We start from the raw sequence: 16,704 nt of genomic DNA, 5'->3' as shown, positions 1-16,704 counted from the left end.
TGGCCAATTCTCATGCCAGTTGGCCAATTCTTGTGCTAGTTGGCCAATTCTTGTGTAAGTTTGTCAATTCTTGTGCTAGTTGGCCTATTCTTGTGTAAGTTTGTCAATTCTTGTGCTAGTTGGCCTATTCTTGTGCCAGTTGGCCAATTCTTGTGCCAGTTGGCCAATTTTTGTGCTAGTTGGCCAATTCTTGTGTAAGTTTGTCAATTCTTGTGCCAGTTGGCCAATTCTCGTGCCAGTTGGCCAATTCTTGTGCTAGTTGGCCAATTCTTGTGTAAGTTTGTCAATTCTTGTGTATGTTGGCCAATTCTTGTGCTAGTTGGCCAATTCTCGTGCCAGTTGGCCAATTCTTGTGCTAGTTGGCCAATTCTTGTGTAAGTTTGTCAATTCTTGTGCATGTTGGCCAATTCTTGTGCTAGTTGGCCAATTCTCGTGCCAGTTGGCCAATTCTTGTGTAAGTTTGTCAATTCTTGTGCTAGTTGGCCAATTCTCATGCTAGTTGGCCAATTCTTGTGTAAGTTTGTCAATTCTTGTGCATGTTGGCCAATTCTTGTGCTAGTTGGCCAATTCTCATGCCAGTTGGCCAATTCTTGTGCTAACTTTGTCAATTCTTGTGCTAGTTGGCCAATTCTCGTGCTAGTTGGCCAATTCTTGTGCCAGTTGGCCAATTCTCATGCCAGTTGGCCAATTCTTGTGCATGTTGGCCAATTCTTGTGCTAGTTGGTCAATTCTCGTGCCAGTTGGCCAATTCTTGTGTAAGTTTGTCAATTCTTGTGTTAGTTGGCCAATTCTCGTGCCAGTTGGCCAATTCTTGTGCCAGTTGGCCAATTCTTGTGCCAGTTAGCCAATTCTTTTGTAAGTTGGTCAATTCTTGTGCATGTTGGCCAATTCTTGTGCCAGTTGGCCAATTCTTGTGCCAGTTGGCCAATTCTTGTGTAATTTTGTCAATTTTTGTGCTAGTTGGCCAATTCTTGTGCCAGTTGGCCAATTCTTGTGTAATTTTGTCAATTCTTGTGCTAGTTGGCCAATTCTTGTGCATGTTGGCCAATTCTTGTGCCAGTTGGCCAAGTCTCATGCCAGTTGGCCAATTCTTGTGCCAATTGGCCAATTCTTGTGCATGTTGGCCAATTCTCGTGCCAGTTGGCCAATTCTTGTGCCAGTTGGCCAATTATCGTACAAGTTGGCCAATTCTTGTGCCAGTTGGCCAATACTTGTGCTAGTTGACCAATTCTCATGTAAGTTTGTCAATTCTTGTGCTTGTCGGCCAATTCTCGTGCCAGTTGGCCAATTCTTTAGCCAATTGGCCAATTCTCATACAAATTGTCAATTCTTGTGTAAGTAGTTCAATCCTCTTATTTTGTTAAAACTTATCTTTGAATAAATTATTTTTCTTCGCTTCCTTTCCTCACTGGGCTATTTTCCCTGTTGGAGCCTCTGGGCTCATAGCTTAATAATAATAATAATAATAATATGAAAGAAGGAAAGTAGAAACGACAAAGTAAATATGAGTATTGAAAAATACTTTTGAATATTTTTGGGGGAAATGAGTTTTCCAAATTGGTATTCTCTCTCTCTCTCTCTCTCTCTCTCTCTCTCTCTCTCTCTCTCTCTCTCTCTCTCTTTCTAATGTAATGATAGATAAAATTATTAGAATATTAATTTATTTCCTTTTTCAGATGTTGAACCTGGAGACTCCAAAGGTTTAAAGGCATCTCATGAATGGCAGATGAAAGGGACAGTGATAGTGTCCTTAAGACTAACCATATATACACATGACCAGCACCCAAGGCCCCTCTCCACCCAAGCTAAGACCAGGGAGGGCCAGGCAATGGCTGCTGATTACCCAGTAGGTAAATAACAAGAAACATAATTAACCTGTTCTTTCTTTGTCTCAAGCTTTTATCAGTTTCTTTAAACTTTCACTGTTTCGTTTTCAAGCTTTTTAAACATATCTAATCTAGGTCTATGTCATTCACATTCATGTAGAGGTTTTCATTGACATACTTCCGTCTTTATATACTGTATTGCAAACTTAATATTATCATTCAACCTCTCAGAAGATTCTTGTAATAAAGAGAAGATGGAAATACTAATTTGCTTTTCAGTCCTTCGCTTGTATCTTATCAAAATTTAACTGTCCATTTTTTGTAACATACGCTTCGTAATTCATTATTAATATTTCATACATTTTTATATAAAGACGAAGTATATATGCAAATCATTTTGACAGTTAAAAAAGCACCTAGCGACACTGGCAATATTATTAAAAAGTGTCTTATTTCCAGTCGCATAATTATTCTACAAATGTCTTTATAATGTTTATTGTTATTCAGTGTTAATGTTTTCATCTCTTCAAATTATCTCGTTAATGTTTTTGTATTCCTCATATTTAATAGAGTTTTACAAGTAATGCTTAATTTATGCATATTGATCTTATCAATATAACGACCATACGTTTAGCTGTTGTGTCTAGTGTGTGATTCCGTGATCTTGAATCTCGTTTTCCATGATGCCCATTTTCTATATTAATGCTAAACTGCGATATACTTTTCAGAAAGTGATGAAGATGACGTTAGTTCTGTATTCTTGGACGGATATACAGGAATTAGTCAATCTAGTGAAGCATTAAGGTCTGACCCCTGGCCGTCCCTCCTATATAGAGGAAAGAAGTGATTTTGGAGACTATGTCCAGTAATTCAGAATAAATATACTACCTGGCAACTTTTAGCCACCATTTCAAAATTCTGGCCAGTCATACCACCCATATATACTATTGGAAGTTCAAAATCTTTGATTCTTGTACAAAAAGAATCCAATTGTATAATTTCTTTGGGCCAAAATAAAATTATATAATAAATATCATTACTTTAAAACTTTTTATTATTCCAAAATTATTTTAAAACTGAGATACTGTTTTGTCACAGGCCAAAAAAAAAATTATATTTTTTTTAAATGAAAAAAATAATTTTTTTTTTGAATTTGTACAATTATGGATCCAGATTTTCCGTAATTTTGCCCTGGATTTACCAGCGTCTTTTGATTTATTTCTTCGGTGTCGACGATCCTCCGCTTGTCTCCGACTCCTTGCAATCTTTTGGTATGAGAATGCTCCAACGCTGAGTTATGTTTAGGCCTATAGCTGAAACACATGAAATCTCACAATTAGTTAATTTAAGAATATTTGCATAGAAGTAAAAGGGTTAAAATGTATAATACAAAACTAAAAGCATTTAAGAGCATTGGTTTTGTAGTCTCGTAATGCTGTTTTGTAGTCTACAAAACCAAAATAAATTATTCTCTTAAATGCTATTTTAGAGCTGCAAAACAAAACAAATAGCATTTAAGCCACTCGTATAAGAAACTACAAAACAAATAAGACTACAAAACAAATAGAATTTCACTATATTACATAAATACTGAACATTTCTATCAATGGAATTTTGGTATTTGTCAATATAACATATATTTGTTCCTATCTGGGTTTTTAAATAACCCATTTTGTCCATGTTAACAACACAAGGCCTATTACAAAACGGATTTTCAGCGAAGCGAAAAATCTATTTTTGGGTGAGATAGCCATGGCGTCCTGATGGAAGGTTCCTTTCTGGGCTCGAACCTGTGCCGCCCAGTGAATAAGCTCCATTTAGCACTTATTCTTAGGTAATTTACTGCTAAATATACCAGAGAAAAAATGTAAAGGAGTGCTAGGTTAACTAGCTCGCTCACCTATTGGTGTCGGTATAAAATTGGGCGTATAATCCAGAGGTCCCGCACTATTTAGATTCATCCACGACAGAAACCCCAATAGAGGAGAGCCGTTCAACTTTACTCGGTACTACTAACACTGCATCCGCTCAGAACCCAACTCCTTTTAGCACGTCTTGAGTTGTAACCCGCTTTTTTGTTGTGCTCTCGTTTTTCCACTTATTTTCATTGGATTATGGCTTCTTCGTCGGTTTCCCAGGAGACACCGTCTAAGTTAAGTACCAAGCTTGGTTTTGCTGTGTTTTGAGCAACCTAGATCGTTTAATATTTGAATTATAGGAGTTTATTCTCTTCGTTCATATCGATCTTGCTTGATTCCACTTACAGTTGGTACTCCTGTTTTGAGAGCTTTTAGTTTCACTCGCGGTGTTACTATATGTATTATTTTTATTATTTTTATTATTAAATTTTATTTGTTATTGTGGATATTCATTATTTAGCGTTTAGAACCCTCGTGGTTCACTTTTTGGGCCGATATCATTTACGTATCGTTATGGCTGCCGACCTTCGTTGCTAGGCGGCAATGTTATTTTTTAAGCCATCAGGTGTGTCTTTTGTGATTTAATTATTATGTTGCATGCCTTGCCCAAAAAAAAAAAAATTTTATGTGTTTATTTTATATTATCAACGCTATCACTATTATAATGAATATTGTGCTATTACTCCGTTTGATCTGTCTGGTTGGGGATCGTCAGTTGGTAGCCCTGCTGCTCCTTATCACGTGATCCTCCCCCATGCTCCCCCTCTCGCTAGGTGGGCGGCTAGGCTTCTCTCCCCCCCTCCCCTAGGGGACCGTTGCCTTCCCTCCTTTTAGAGGGGGTAGTTCAGTGTTTATGGACTTTGTCCTCCGGGTGTCCCAGCGGGTTCGTCTCTATCTAGTCTGGTTGGCCACCGGTCAACAGAGTTGGATCCCGGTGCACCCTATTCTATATTCACTTATCACACTGGTTTATGTTATATGAAACCCTCTGGGTTCGGTTGGCGGTTCTTATCTACAGTTCCGCCCCCCTTTTAATTTATAACAGTTCCTATGATTATATATAATGATTATATGACAGATCACTATCCCGGAGTTCCTATACGAATTGGTTTTGGATACTTTTATTTCCCGGCCCGGGGCTTAGCCTCGCCCCGGGAAATCAGACACCATGTGTCTTAATTTCTTGTTGTTGCATCCTTTTTTATGCTCCCGGCTCGACCGGAATGGATGGCTATACTTTAGTCTTAAGCTAGACTTATGTTTAGGCCCGGGTCCTCCGGACCCGCCCCTACTTAAGAATATTACAGTTAAGCTCTAATCTTGTGTTAGGCTTATGTTAGGCCCGGGTCCTCCGGACCCGCCCCTACTTAAGAGAATTACAGTTTCTCATATACTATTCTTTTTATAGATGGTGCATTGTCAGACGACGGCCTGTGCAGCTGTTCTACATCAGCCCTGCGGCCATACCGTCTGTCGGTCTCACGCCCTCTGCGGAGTGCAGCTGGAGGATGTCGTGGTATGGCACCCGGATAACTGTGTGGTCTGTTTTGACCTCGTTACCACCCTTGGATCTGACTCGGTGAGTCCCGTTGGCTATGTTGCCTTCTTATTTATCTTACCTTTTTTGGCATACATACACTATTTAGTAAGATATCTATGGTCTTGAAGGACCACTGGGAGTCTTCCCTTTTTAATTCCCACTATTATTTCAGGCATCCCCGGAGCAAAAGTCTGCGGCTCGGGCCACACTGAAAGTGTGGGTTGGTGGTTTTGCCCGGAACGTGAAGTCCAAGCGGCCGTACGTCCTCTCTGAGGACTACTGTTCCTTGATTTACCCCAACGCCAAGTCTTCAGCCGCTGTGGCTAGGCATGTTGCAGCTCCCATCATTGCCCACATTGATGCCACCATAGCGGGGTTCATTGATCCAGAGCAGGATCCGTCGGACGCCCCCGGAGATCTAGAAGACAATGTTGCCTCCATGAACCTTGACGTGGAACCCATGTTATTGGATGATCCAGATACAGGTAGGGTGGTAAGTGAGGCAGGTGTTTCCGGCGCTGAGATTCCTATCCTCAGCCCCTCTCTTTCTTCTTCATCTGATCGCTCTTCCTTTCATGGTTTTTCTGGGGACCGTGATTCGTCCCAACGATCACACTCGGTTCCCCCCAAGAATAAGTCTAGAACCTTACCTAAAGCTCGTAAGCCTCATAAGGCTTCTCATGGTTCTAAGCAGAATACAAACCTGTCATCTAAGGCTTCTGGCTCCTCCTCTAAGTCTCGCGACCCGGGAGTTCATTCCGCCACTCCTGCTGCTAGCCCGGGCCTTTCTGAATCAGCCATGCTTCGCATCGTGTCGGAGATGCAGGCTAAGTTGGTATCAGAGATGCAGTCTAAGATGGACACGATGTTCTCTAACATCGGTCAGAGACTTGGGGCATTAGAGCAAGGTGCTCCGGAGCGAGTCCAAAGCTCTCTCATCCCGGATGCCTCTAAGCTCCCGCCGTTTGCCAAGAATAACCCTTGGCGTATGGCTCTTCATTCCCCGTTCTCAGACGGAATGTTAACTTTGGAGGGTCTTGGCACTCGTCCCCTAGAGGACTTTGAATTCTTTCCTCCTGGTCTGGCATTTCCATTTCATGGTTATGCCAGGCTTACCGAGGAAGCTTTGGTTCGGTTAGACAAGGTCCCCAAAGAGACAGTCATCTTCCCTAAAGAGCAAGCCCAATCTTTGTGGGCCAGATTCCTGAATGACATCGGCTGCACCAACACCATGTTGACGCCTTATAAGAGCTCCTTCACAATGTTCTTAATGGACAAAAACACCGTGACTCCATGTGTCAATAAGGTAGCAGAGCTTGCCTTCCAATATGCTCTGGAGAAGAAGCCCTTGCCTCCCATCCGAGAGGTGGATCCAATCTCCCTCCTTCTTCCTTCAGGCATTGAGTGTTGGGACAACGTCCATACCACCTTTACCTCTGGCAAGCTAGCAGCAGACTGTGCTTCAGTAATGTTTAGTGAGCGGCTTCCCCGTCTCCCGGAATCCCTCATTAAACAGGAGTATGATTCCCGCCTACGCGTTGGCCGTACTCTGAACTTGGCCACTTCCACGGAGTCGATAGCCTTGACTTACGATACTGAGAGTATTTTTAAGTCTCTCAACAAGGCTACGTTGCAGTCATTATACTATGACCTGTATGACTTCGCTACTGCTAAACGCAGGTGTCGCAAACATGTCCTGGCAGAGGCGACTATTAGGCATGAACCTAATAAGCTTATCCGGTCCTCCTGTTGGGGTCCAAATCTCTTCCCTGAGGTTCTTGTAGAGGAAGTCTTGGCGGAGGCCACTAGAGTCAACCAGAGCCTTAAAGCCCGTTGGGGTTTGACTCCTAAACGTAAATATGACCCTGCAAATTACCAAGCCCGGGGTAGGAAGAAGCTCCGTCCATATACCTCCACCCAGTTCAGGCAACAGCAGAGTGGTTCGTCCAATTTCCGGCTGCCTCTTCCCCCATCTCCTGTTGCCCCTGCACAGCCTTCCACCTCTCAGGCTCCTTCGGACGACTATGTCACCGTTCTGCTCCCTAAGAGCCAGCTTTCCGGTGCCTCCGCCACTTCTCCTGCCTTTAACCAGTCTTATGAGGCTCATAGCTCTTCCCAGAGTTATGGTAGAGGTAGAGGCTACCACCGTGGTTCTAACCAGAACAAAGGCATGGGAAGAGCCTTTCGCAGGGGAAAGAACTTCCGAGGCGGACGTGGAGGCAACTCCTCAAACCAATACTGAGGTGCAGCAGGTAGGGGGGAGGCTCTATGCCTTCCGCAACAAATGGAGGTTCAGTCCCTGGGCTTTCAGTATCATCTCCAAGGGACTGGGGTGGAGTTGGATTCAAGGACCTCCTCCTCCGAACAAATTTCATCAACATTCCACTCCGGACCTGGTCGAATTTGTCCAGGATCTTTTACAAAAGAACGCCATACAAGAAACGAAACACCTGAAGTTTCAAGGTCGGCTGTTCAGTGTCCCGAAGAAGGATTCAGACAAGAGAAGAGTGATTCTAGACCTATCCCTTCTCAACTTGTCCATTCAATGCGACAAGTTTCGAATGCTTACCGTCTCGCAGGTGCGGACCTTACTTCCCCGTGGGGCCGTCACCACCTCTATCGATCTTACAGACGCCTATTATCACGTCCCGATAGCGAGACACTTCCGTCCGTATCTAGGCTTTCGCTTAGAGGACAAAAGTTACTCCTTCAAGGTGATGCCTTTCGGGCTCAACATCGCCCCAAGGATCTTCACAAAGTTAGCAGAAGTCGCTGTTCAGGAACTCAGAAATCAAGGGATTCAAGTAGTAGCCTATCTGTACGACTGGCTCATTTGGTCAGACACCTCCCAAAATTGCCTAAAAGCCACTCACAAAGTCATCCATTATCTTCAATCTCTAGGCTTCCAGATCAACTTCAAGAAGTCCCGTCTTCTTCCAAAATCGAAGTTCCAATGGCTCGGCCTGCAATGGGATCTTATATCTCATACTCTGTGTCTTCCCAAACCCAAGAGGTTAGAGATTGCAAGGAACACCAAACGCTTTCTCAAAGACAAAGTAAGTTCCAGACGACTCCAAGAGAGGATTCTGGGGTCCCTTCAGTTTGCCTCAGTGACGGATCTTCTTCTGAAGGCAAAATTGAAAGATATCAATCGTGTCTGGCGTTCGAGGGCGAACCGGAAGCTCCGGGACAGGAAAGTCCGCCTTCCTCCCATTCTACGGGAAAGACTTCTTCCTTGGACAAGAGCAAACAGTCTGTCAAAGTCAGTTCCCCTTCGATTTCCGCCTCCGAAGTTAATCATTCACACGGACGCATCATTATCAGGTTGGGGCGGCTATTCTCAGCTCAGGAAAGTTCAAGGTCTTTGGTCCCCCTTGTTCCGCCAATTTCACATCAATGTGCTGGAGGCCATGGCAGTTCTTCTAACCCTGAAACGTCTCGCTCTTCCCAAGAGACAACACCTTCGTCTGGTCCCCGACAGCGAAGTGGTGGTCCGCTGCCTCAACAGAGGCGGGTCAAAGTCAGGGCCTCTGAACCATGTTCTAGTAGCCATATTCTCCCTAGCAGCCTTGAACCGTTGGCATCTTTCAGCTGTCCACCTGGCGGGAGTCCGGAATGTAGTGGCAGACGCCCTGTCCCGGACCTCCCCTCTAGAATCGGAATGGTCACTCGATCTAAAGTCATTTCGGTGGATTCTCTCTCAGGTTCCCGGTCTCCAAGTGGACCTCTTCGCCACGGAGTCCAACCACAAATTGAGAGTATATGTGGCTCCCAATCTAGACCCTCAGGCTTACGCCACAGACGCCATGTCTCAGAATTGGGACATCTGGGAAAAGATTTATCTCTTTCCCCCGGTGAATCTTTTGCTGAAAGTTCTAGACAAGCTGAGATCCTTCAAGGGACAAGTAGCCTTGGTCGCACCTAACTGGCCCAAGAGCAACTGGTATCCTTTCCTGCGAGAGTTGAGACTATACCCTCACCCGATACCCAATCCGGTTCTGTCTCAGATAGTACAAACACGCGTTGTGCACGCTTTCTCAAACATTCAGAGCGCCCTAACTTTATGGACTTTATGAAGTTTGCGGCCATGCATGGTGCCAATATTGATCCTCAAAACACCCTGTTCCTAGAATCGGATAAACGGGATTCCACCATCCGCCAGTATGACTCTGCAGTTAAAAAGTTGGCAAAATTTTTGATAGACTCAGACGTGAAATGTATGAACTTGAACCTTACAGTCACTTTCTTTAGATCTTTATTAGAATCAGGTCTGGCAGCCAATACTATCACCACTATTAAATCTGCTTTGAAAAAGATCTTCCTAGTGGGTTTTAACATAGACTTAACCGACTCTTTGTTAGCTTCAATTCCGAAAGCCTGTGCCAGACTGAAACCGGTTACTCGTCCTACCCCGGTGACCTGGTTCCTTAATGATGTACTCAAATTGGCTTCTGATACCCTTAACAGTTCTTGTGATTACATTCCCCTACTCAGGAAAACACTTTTCCTGGTGAGCTTGGCTTCCGGGGCAAGAATTTCTGAACTGGCAGCTTTGTCGAGAGACCCGGGTCATATTGAGTTCCTGCCTTCGGGAGAGGTCCTTCTTTCACCTAACAAATTCTTTTTGGCTAAGAACGAAGACCCTCAGAACAGATGGTCCTCCTGGAAAATTGTTCCCCTCACGCAAGACCCGTCTCTGTGCCCTGTTACTACTCTTAGGTCTTATTTATCCCGGACCTCCTCTAACTCCTCGGGGCCTCTATTCGTTAGAGAACAAGGCGGTACCATTACTATTAAAGGGATCAGGCAACAAATTTTGTATTTTATTAAACAAGCTAGCCCTGACTCTTTTCCTCTTGCACATGATATCAGAGCGGTTGCTACTTCGGTGAACTTTTTTCACCACATGAATTTTACGGACCTTTCCAGGTATACAGGGTGGAAATCACCGTCAGTGTTCAAGAAACACTACCTTAAACATCTGGAAGCCCTAAAATTTTCTACAGTAGCTGCAGGGAGCGTAGTTACTCCCAGGTAACTCACAGGTTAATGCCTTGTCTCTTTATCTCTCCCTCTTACCTGCCTCATTTATACCCTATTGTATTCGTTGGTCTCGCACCTGAATACTGTTATTATATTTATAAATTTTTAAAACTCCTGAGTATCTGTATATATTATCACTCACGGCATTATTATACCTACCTTATTTGTCAACCAAGTGGATTTATGTCCATATTTAAGATACCCTTATAATTGTTTTTTGGTACTCATCTCTGATTAAAGCATCCTGTATTTCCCTTACGCTTATGTTTTTTCCTTTATTTTGCAAGTTTGGTGACATTTCTCTTGTATAGATTCACTGGGCGGCACAGGTTCGAGCCCAGAAAAGGGATTTTGATGTAGGAAAAATCTATTTCTGGGCGAGGGACCTGTGCCGCCCAGTGAACCCTCCCAGCTCCTCTCCCTTGGAGTCCCCAAACTTTGGGTGCTAAGGAGTTGGGTTCTGAGCGGATGCAGTGTTAGTAGTACCGAGTGAGGTTGAACGGCTCTCCTCTATTGGGGTTTCTGTCGTGGATGAATCTAAATAGTGCGGGACCTCTGGATTATACGCCCAATTTTATACCGACACCAATAGGTGAGTGAGCTAGTTAACCTAGCACTCCTTTACATTTTTTCTCTGGTATATTTAGCAGTAAATTACCTAAGAATAAGTGCTAAATGGAGCTTATTCACTGGGCGGCACAGGTCCCTCGCCCAGAAATAGATTTTTCCTACGTCAAAATCCCTTTTTTGGTAGCTTCCTTGGGTATATAACTACTAAGATATTCCCAGAGAATTTAACCACAGGTTATCACAGAATTCTAACTTCTGGAGCGAGTATCCTAAAGGTTTCCCTTTTAAGACATTGTATATCAACAGGGGACGCATGTATTAACGCGCCACATAGCTATCTACACCCCGAACAGAGTTAACACTTCGGTGTGTAAGGGCGGAGAATAGCTGGGAGCCGTTCCACAGCTAATCTCGTCCGTGGCTACTTTTGGTACTCGAGACGTAAACAAACGGGCGCCATTGCTAAATGACGTCACGTCCGTCCTCATCCTGAAGCCAGTTGCTTGCCGATCACCATGATACAGCAGAGCAGGGTTGGACCTAAAAACTAGACGAAGTAGCAGGGAGGGTCCATCAGGACGCCATGGCTATCTCACCCAAAAATAGATTTTTCGCTTCCCTCAAAATCCGTTTTTTGGGCTCAAGCCATGGCGTCCTGATGGAAGAATACCAGAGAATCAATGTATCGTGGTAGATTTTCTCCTATTGGGTAAGTGCCAAGGGCTTTGAACAATGTAGCATAGTAATCTTAATAAAAGAACCGTAGGGAAGAATCTTCCTGCCCCCTTGGCAGTGAAGTTCCCACGGGCCATGCCGAGATCAAAGTGGTTATCGAAGGGCTATTCACCTTGCTAGAAGAACCTGAAGAACTTGGAGACGAGACTGAATGGTTGGCATTCGTATCGGAACATTCTGGAAGGCAGACAAGTGGTGGTTGGACACTGTGAGCTGAGAAGGTTAGTTTCGTCTCTAGGGTATGAAGAGTAAGTATTCGTATTGGAATATTACATTGTAAGAGTGAATATATAATAAGGGTTAGGACCTTAGTATCTCCATGAACCATAGGGAAGGGGATAATAAAACTATGACAGGCATGTATTTCATAGTATAAGTAGGAGCGGATTGAGACGCACAAGTAATAAAATAGGAATTTTATTTCACAATTGCAGAAAATTAAATGAATTGCAGCATTAAGTAAAGTTAATTTACAGTAAATTATAATGTACATAGTAATAAAGACTTGCTCTTGAATCTGAAAGGGAATTTCAAATTTATTAGTAGGCACTCGTTCTCGAGGAACGTCAGTCTTTAATTAAAACACATCATGCTCTAGGCATGCGGCACTTGTGTGACGACTATGACATTTCACCTGGGATAAGAACAGTTATAAGGAAGCACTAAGTGTTTTCGACATCACTGTATCGCTCGAGGGTCAACATAGGCACCCGAAGAGTTAGAGTCCCAAGTAACTCGCTGTTCTATGCAGAGTTAGGTGCAGGTTTCATAACACTACCTGCGGCTACCACAAAATGTTTGACTTCGTGCACTTGTTTCGCATAATGTTTGAAGAAAACACGCGAGGACTTCCAGCCTGTGAAGCATTTAAGGCTTTCGAAGTCCATACTCTGAAAGAAATTCAGAGACGATGCAACTTTTCTAGGATCGTGACCGGCGGGTGTACTGTCAGGATCCGCTCTGCGAATGAAGTAGGTGATTTTCGCTCTTAGTTGTTTCAGTGACAGGTCGCTGCCCGATGTTTCTCCTTTGAAGAGTTGGCCTCAACCAAAGTCCCTCCACCAAAGGCCCTCCACCAAAGTCCCTCCACCAAAGTTCGAAGTTCTGCGAAGATAGACCTTGAGGCTCTCTACTGGGCATAGAGAGGCATCTTCCTTCAGGGGGCATATTCTCCAGGGGCCCCATCTTTTGGTGGGTAATTCGTTTTTGGCGAGAAACGTCGGATCCGGGGAGAGGGTAATGTCTCCTGAATCAGTAAACAGGATATGACCCTCTTCTCTTGACAATGCCACTATTTCGCTGACTCGGGCTCCTGAGGCAAGAGCAAAGAGAAATATAACTTTCTGAGTCATCCTTGAGAGGGCATGAATCATTATCCAAGTTGGAGGCAAAATGGAGCACCTTGTCCAATGACCAGGAGATCGGTTTCGGTGGGGGTGCTGGGCGTAGACGAGCGCATGCTTTCGGCAGTTTATTGAAGATGTCGCTGGACAGATCAATTTGGAAGGCATACAATAGTGGTCTAGTCAAGGCCGATTTGCAAGTCGAAATCGTATTGGCTGCTAATCCCTGTCCATGAAGGTGAATGAAGAAGGACATGCAGAAATCAATGGTGATTTCCTTAGGATTTTTTGCCTTGACGAAAGAGACCCATTTTCTCCAAGATGATTCGTTTTGCCGTCTTGTGGATTCGGTCTTGTATTCCTCGAGGAAGTCTAGACTTTTCTTCGAGATCCCAAACCTCTTCTTTGCGGCTAGGGAGAGAAAATCATGAGATGAAGGTCCTTGATTTTCGATGATGAAGCGAAGACAGTCGACTTCTGTACTTGTTGGGAGAGAACTGGGCCCGGGAGAGGGATCAGCTTGGGCTGCAGCTCCAGGACAAGGGGGTACCAGTTGCTCCGGGGCCACTTGGGAGCCACTAGGGCCGCTGTCCCTTTGAAGGTTCTCAGCTTGGAGAGGACTTTCAGCAGAAGGTTGGTGGGAGGGAACAGGTAGATCTTGGACCATCTGTTCCAGTCCAGTGACATGGCATCCACTGCTTCTGCCTTGGGGTCCTCGTACGGGGCCACATACCGAGGAAGTTGATTGTTGTCGCTCGTTGCGAAGAGATCGATCTGAAGTTTTGGGACTTGGTGAGAGATGAAGGAGAATGATCTTGCATCTAGAGACCATTCCGACTCTATCGGGCTTGTCCGAGATAGAGCGTCCGCTGTCACGTTGCGGAATCCTTGTAGGTGAACTGCAGACAGGTGCCATTTCTTCCTCTCTGCCAGACGGAAGATTGTCAGAAGCACCTGATTTATCTGGGGCGATCTTGAGCCTTGGCGATTGAGACATCGAACTACCACCGAGTTGTCTAGGGTTAGACGAATATGGATCGAGGGAGGCGGGGAGAGTTTCTTCAGAGTTAGAAGGACCGCCATGGCCTCCAAGATGTTGATGTGAAACGTCTTGAACAGGGGAGACCATGTGCCTTGAGCCTGTTTTTGGTGGGAGTGACCTCCCCAACCCTCCAGCGAAGCGTCCGTGTGGATGTTGAGTGATGGAGGTGGGTGTTGAAGAGGGATGGACCTTTTCAGGGCCTTTGCTTCCGACCACGGCTTGAGGAGAAGTCGAAGTCTGTTTGGGAGCCGTCTCTTGAGGTCTCTTCGAGCGATGGATGCAGAACGTCTCCAGACTCCCGCGGCATCCTTTAGCTGTGCACGAAGCACCGGGTTTGTTACTGAGGCGAACTGTAGAGAGCCTAGAACTCGTTCCTGCTGGCGTCTTGAGATCCGCTTGGAGATCAGTAGTCGCTTGACAGACCCTGCTATTTCCTTCCTTTTCTTCTGGGGGATGGAAAGGCGGTGTGACTGAAGGTTCCATTGGATTCCTAACCATTGGAACTTCTGAGCTGGAGAGAGGCGAGATTTTTTCACGTTTATCTTGAATCCCAGGTGTTCTAGGTACTGGGTGACTTTGCTGCAGGATTTTAAACAATCCTCGGGCGATGGAGCCCAGACTAGCCAATCGTTGAGGTAGGCCATCACCTGGACGTCTCGGAGGCGGAGCTGTTGTACTATGGCGTCCGCCAGCTTTGTGAAGATCCGAGGGGCCACATTGAGGCCGAAGGGCATGGCCCTGAAGGCGTAGCTTTTCCTTTGGAGTCGAAATCCTTGGTAGGAGGAAGCGTGATGGTTCATTGGAACATGCCAATAGGCATCCGCCAGGTCTATGGAGACCATGTAAGAACCTCGAGGCAGAAGGGTCCTTATCTGTTGAAGAGTCAGCATCTTGAACTTGTCGTTCGCTATGAACTTGTTGAGGGGGGATAAGTCCAGAATGACTCTGAGTATGTCGGAGTCTTTCTTGGGGACACAAAACAGTCTCCCTTGGAACCTGGTGGACTTTACCTTCCTTATCACCTTCTTGTTCAAGAGATCTAGGACATATTCTTCCAGAAGGGGGGTTGATTGTTGGAAGAATTGCTGGAAGGTTGGGGGTGGTTGAGTCCAACTCCAGCCTAGACCCTTCTTGACGATGCTGTGTGCCCAGGGATCGAAGGTCCAACGATCCTGGAATTGGCGGAGTCTTCCTCCCACCGGAAGCACTACATTGCTTCTGATGTCCCGAGGGCTTACTGCCTCGGCCGCTAGTTCCCCTTCCCCCTCTGCCTCTGGAGGGACGGCGAGACGCGTCTCTGCCTGCACCTCTGCTTGAGCCTCTACCTTTGGGACGAAAGGTAGTCGTCTGTTGCTCAAAGGCAGGGGTGAAAACCGGTGACTGTGACAAGACCGGTTGGGTGACCAGCTGAAAGGTCTGCTGTGGTTGAGCTGCCACTTGGGGAGTAGCGGGTCCTGGAAACTGCCGTCTCTGTTGACGTTGCTGGGGTTTCTGCTTGAAGGATTTCCTCTTAGGTTGAGGTCCATCGTCCTGGGAGGATTTCCTTTTCTTTGACATGCCCCACTTGTGGAGAAGGTTCCTGTTCTCCGTGGCAGCTTTGTCGGTGATCTCTTTCACGAGGTCAGAGGGAAAGAGGTGTTTACCCCAGATGTTGGAGGAAATCAGCCTCCGGGGTTCGTGTTTCACAGTGGCACCTGAGAACACGAATTCTCGACAGGCTCTCCGAGCCTTCATGAAGTGATACAAATCCTTCACCAGGGTTGCCATGTGGGATTTGGCGAGTACCATGTAGTGGTCTGGTACTCTGGTGTCACAAGCCATGATGTCAAGTTGGACCTGGTGGGACATGGATGCTGCAAGCCTCTCCTTCGTATCTTGTTCCCGACGAAGGAGGTGGTCGTTGAGTTTCGGGAGGTCTTCGTTAAACTGACGTTCGGCTACGACAGGATCTAGCTTTCCCACCACGAAAGTATGCTGGATATCCTTCCAGTGTCGAGCGTCGGGGGGAGTCACTATGGAGAAGGGTCTGCACTCCTCCAGTGCAGGGCAGGGTTTTCCTTCTTCCACAGCCTTGAGGCACGCAGCGAAGGCCTTTTCCATGAAGGGAAGGACTGCATCGTCGGGTGCGACGTAGGTAGGGTGCTTCTTGCTCAGGGCCGGAAGCTTAGAGCAGGTAAAACCCCTACTTTTAAATGTGTTGGCTAGCATAGCCTGGGCCTTCGCGAGATAGTACGCTATCTCCTCCTTGGGTTCGGTCTCTTCTTTAGAGGCAGGTTCAGAACGGAGCCGGACGTAACAGTCCGGGTAGGCCTCGAAGTTTGGGAAGAACTCCACATCTTCCAGGGGGACCGTGCCGATCTTATCACTGACAAAGATCCTGCCGGTCGCGATAACCATATGCTCAGCATACCTCCAGGGGTTGGCGTGTGAGCATGCAGGGAGATCCTTAACCGAGATCTTCTTCGGTTCTTTGGACCCCATCATGGACCTGATGAACTCTTGATTTTCTTTCAGCCTGTCGTCCATAATGGCTTTGATCATCCGGAACATCTCTTGGGCGGATGGAATGGGTTCCAGGGTAGCGGAGGTAGACGGGAGAGACACTTCCGTCAGTGTAGGAGTAGGGGCGGTGATGGAAGGAGGAGCGACCTCTTGCTCCGACTCGGTGTATTCCACCTGGTCCTCT

The 16,704-nt window shown here is 45.8% G+C and overlaps 1 long non-coding RNA gene across 1 annotated transcript in view; it reads right to left on the bottom strand.

The window, feature by feature from the left end:
• Nucleotides 1-2,987: 2,987 nt before the first annotated feature.
• Nucleotides 2,988-16,704, bottom strand: part of LOC137633981 (uncharacterized) — a 55,147-nt gene continuing 41,430 nt past the window's right edge. Inside the window, exon 3 of the long non-coding RNA XR_011042396.1 lies at nt 2,988-3,139. This is a non-coding gene — a long non-coding RNA (uncharacterized lncRNA). The remainder of the gene's footprint in view (nt 3,140-16,704) is intronic.

Source organism: Palaemon carinicauda, chromosome 43 (genome assembly GCF_036898095.1).
Source record: "Palaemon carinicauda isolate YSFRI2023 chromosome 43, ASM3689809v2, whole genome shotgun sequence".
Taxonomy (NCBI): domain Eukaryota; kingdom Metazoa; phylum Arthropoda; class Malacostraca; order Decapoda; family Palaemonidae; genus Palaemon; species Palaemon carinicauda.
This window is presented reverse-complemented; position numbering and strand designations above follow the sequence as displayed.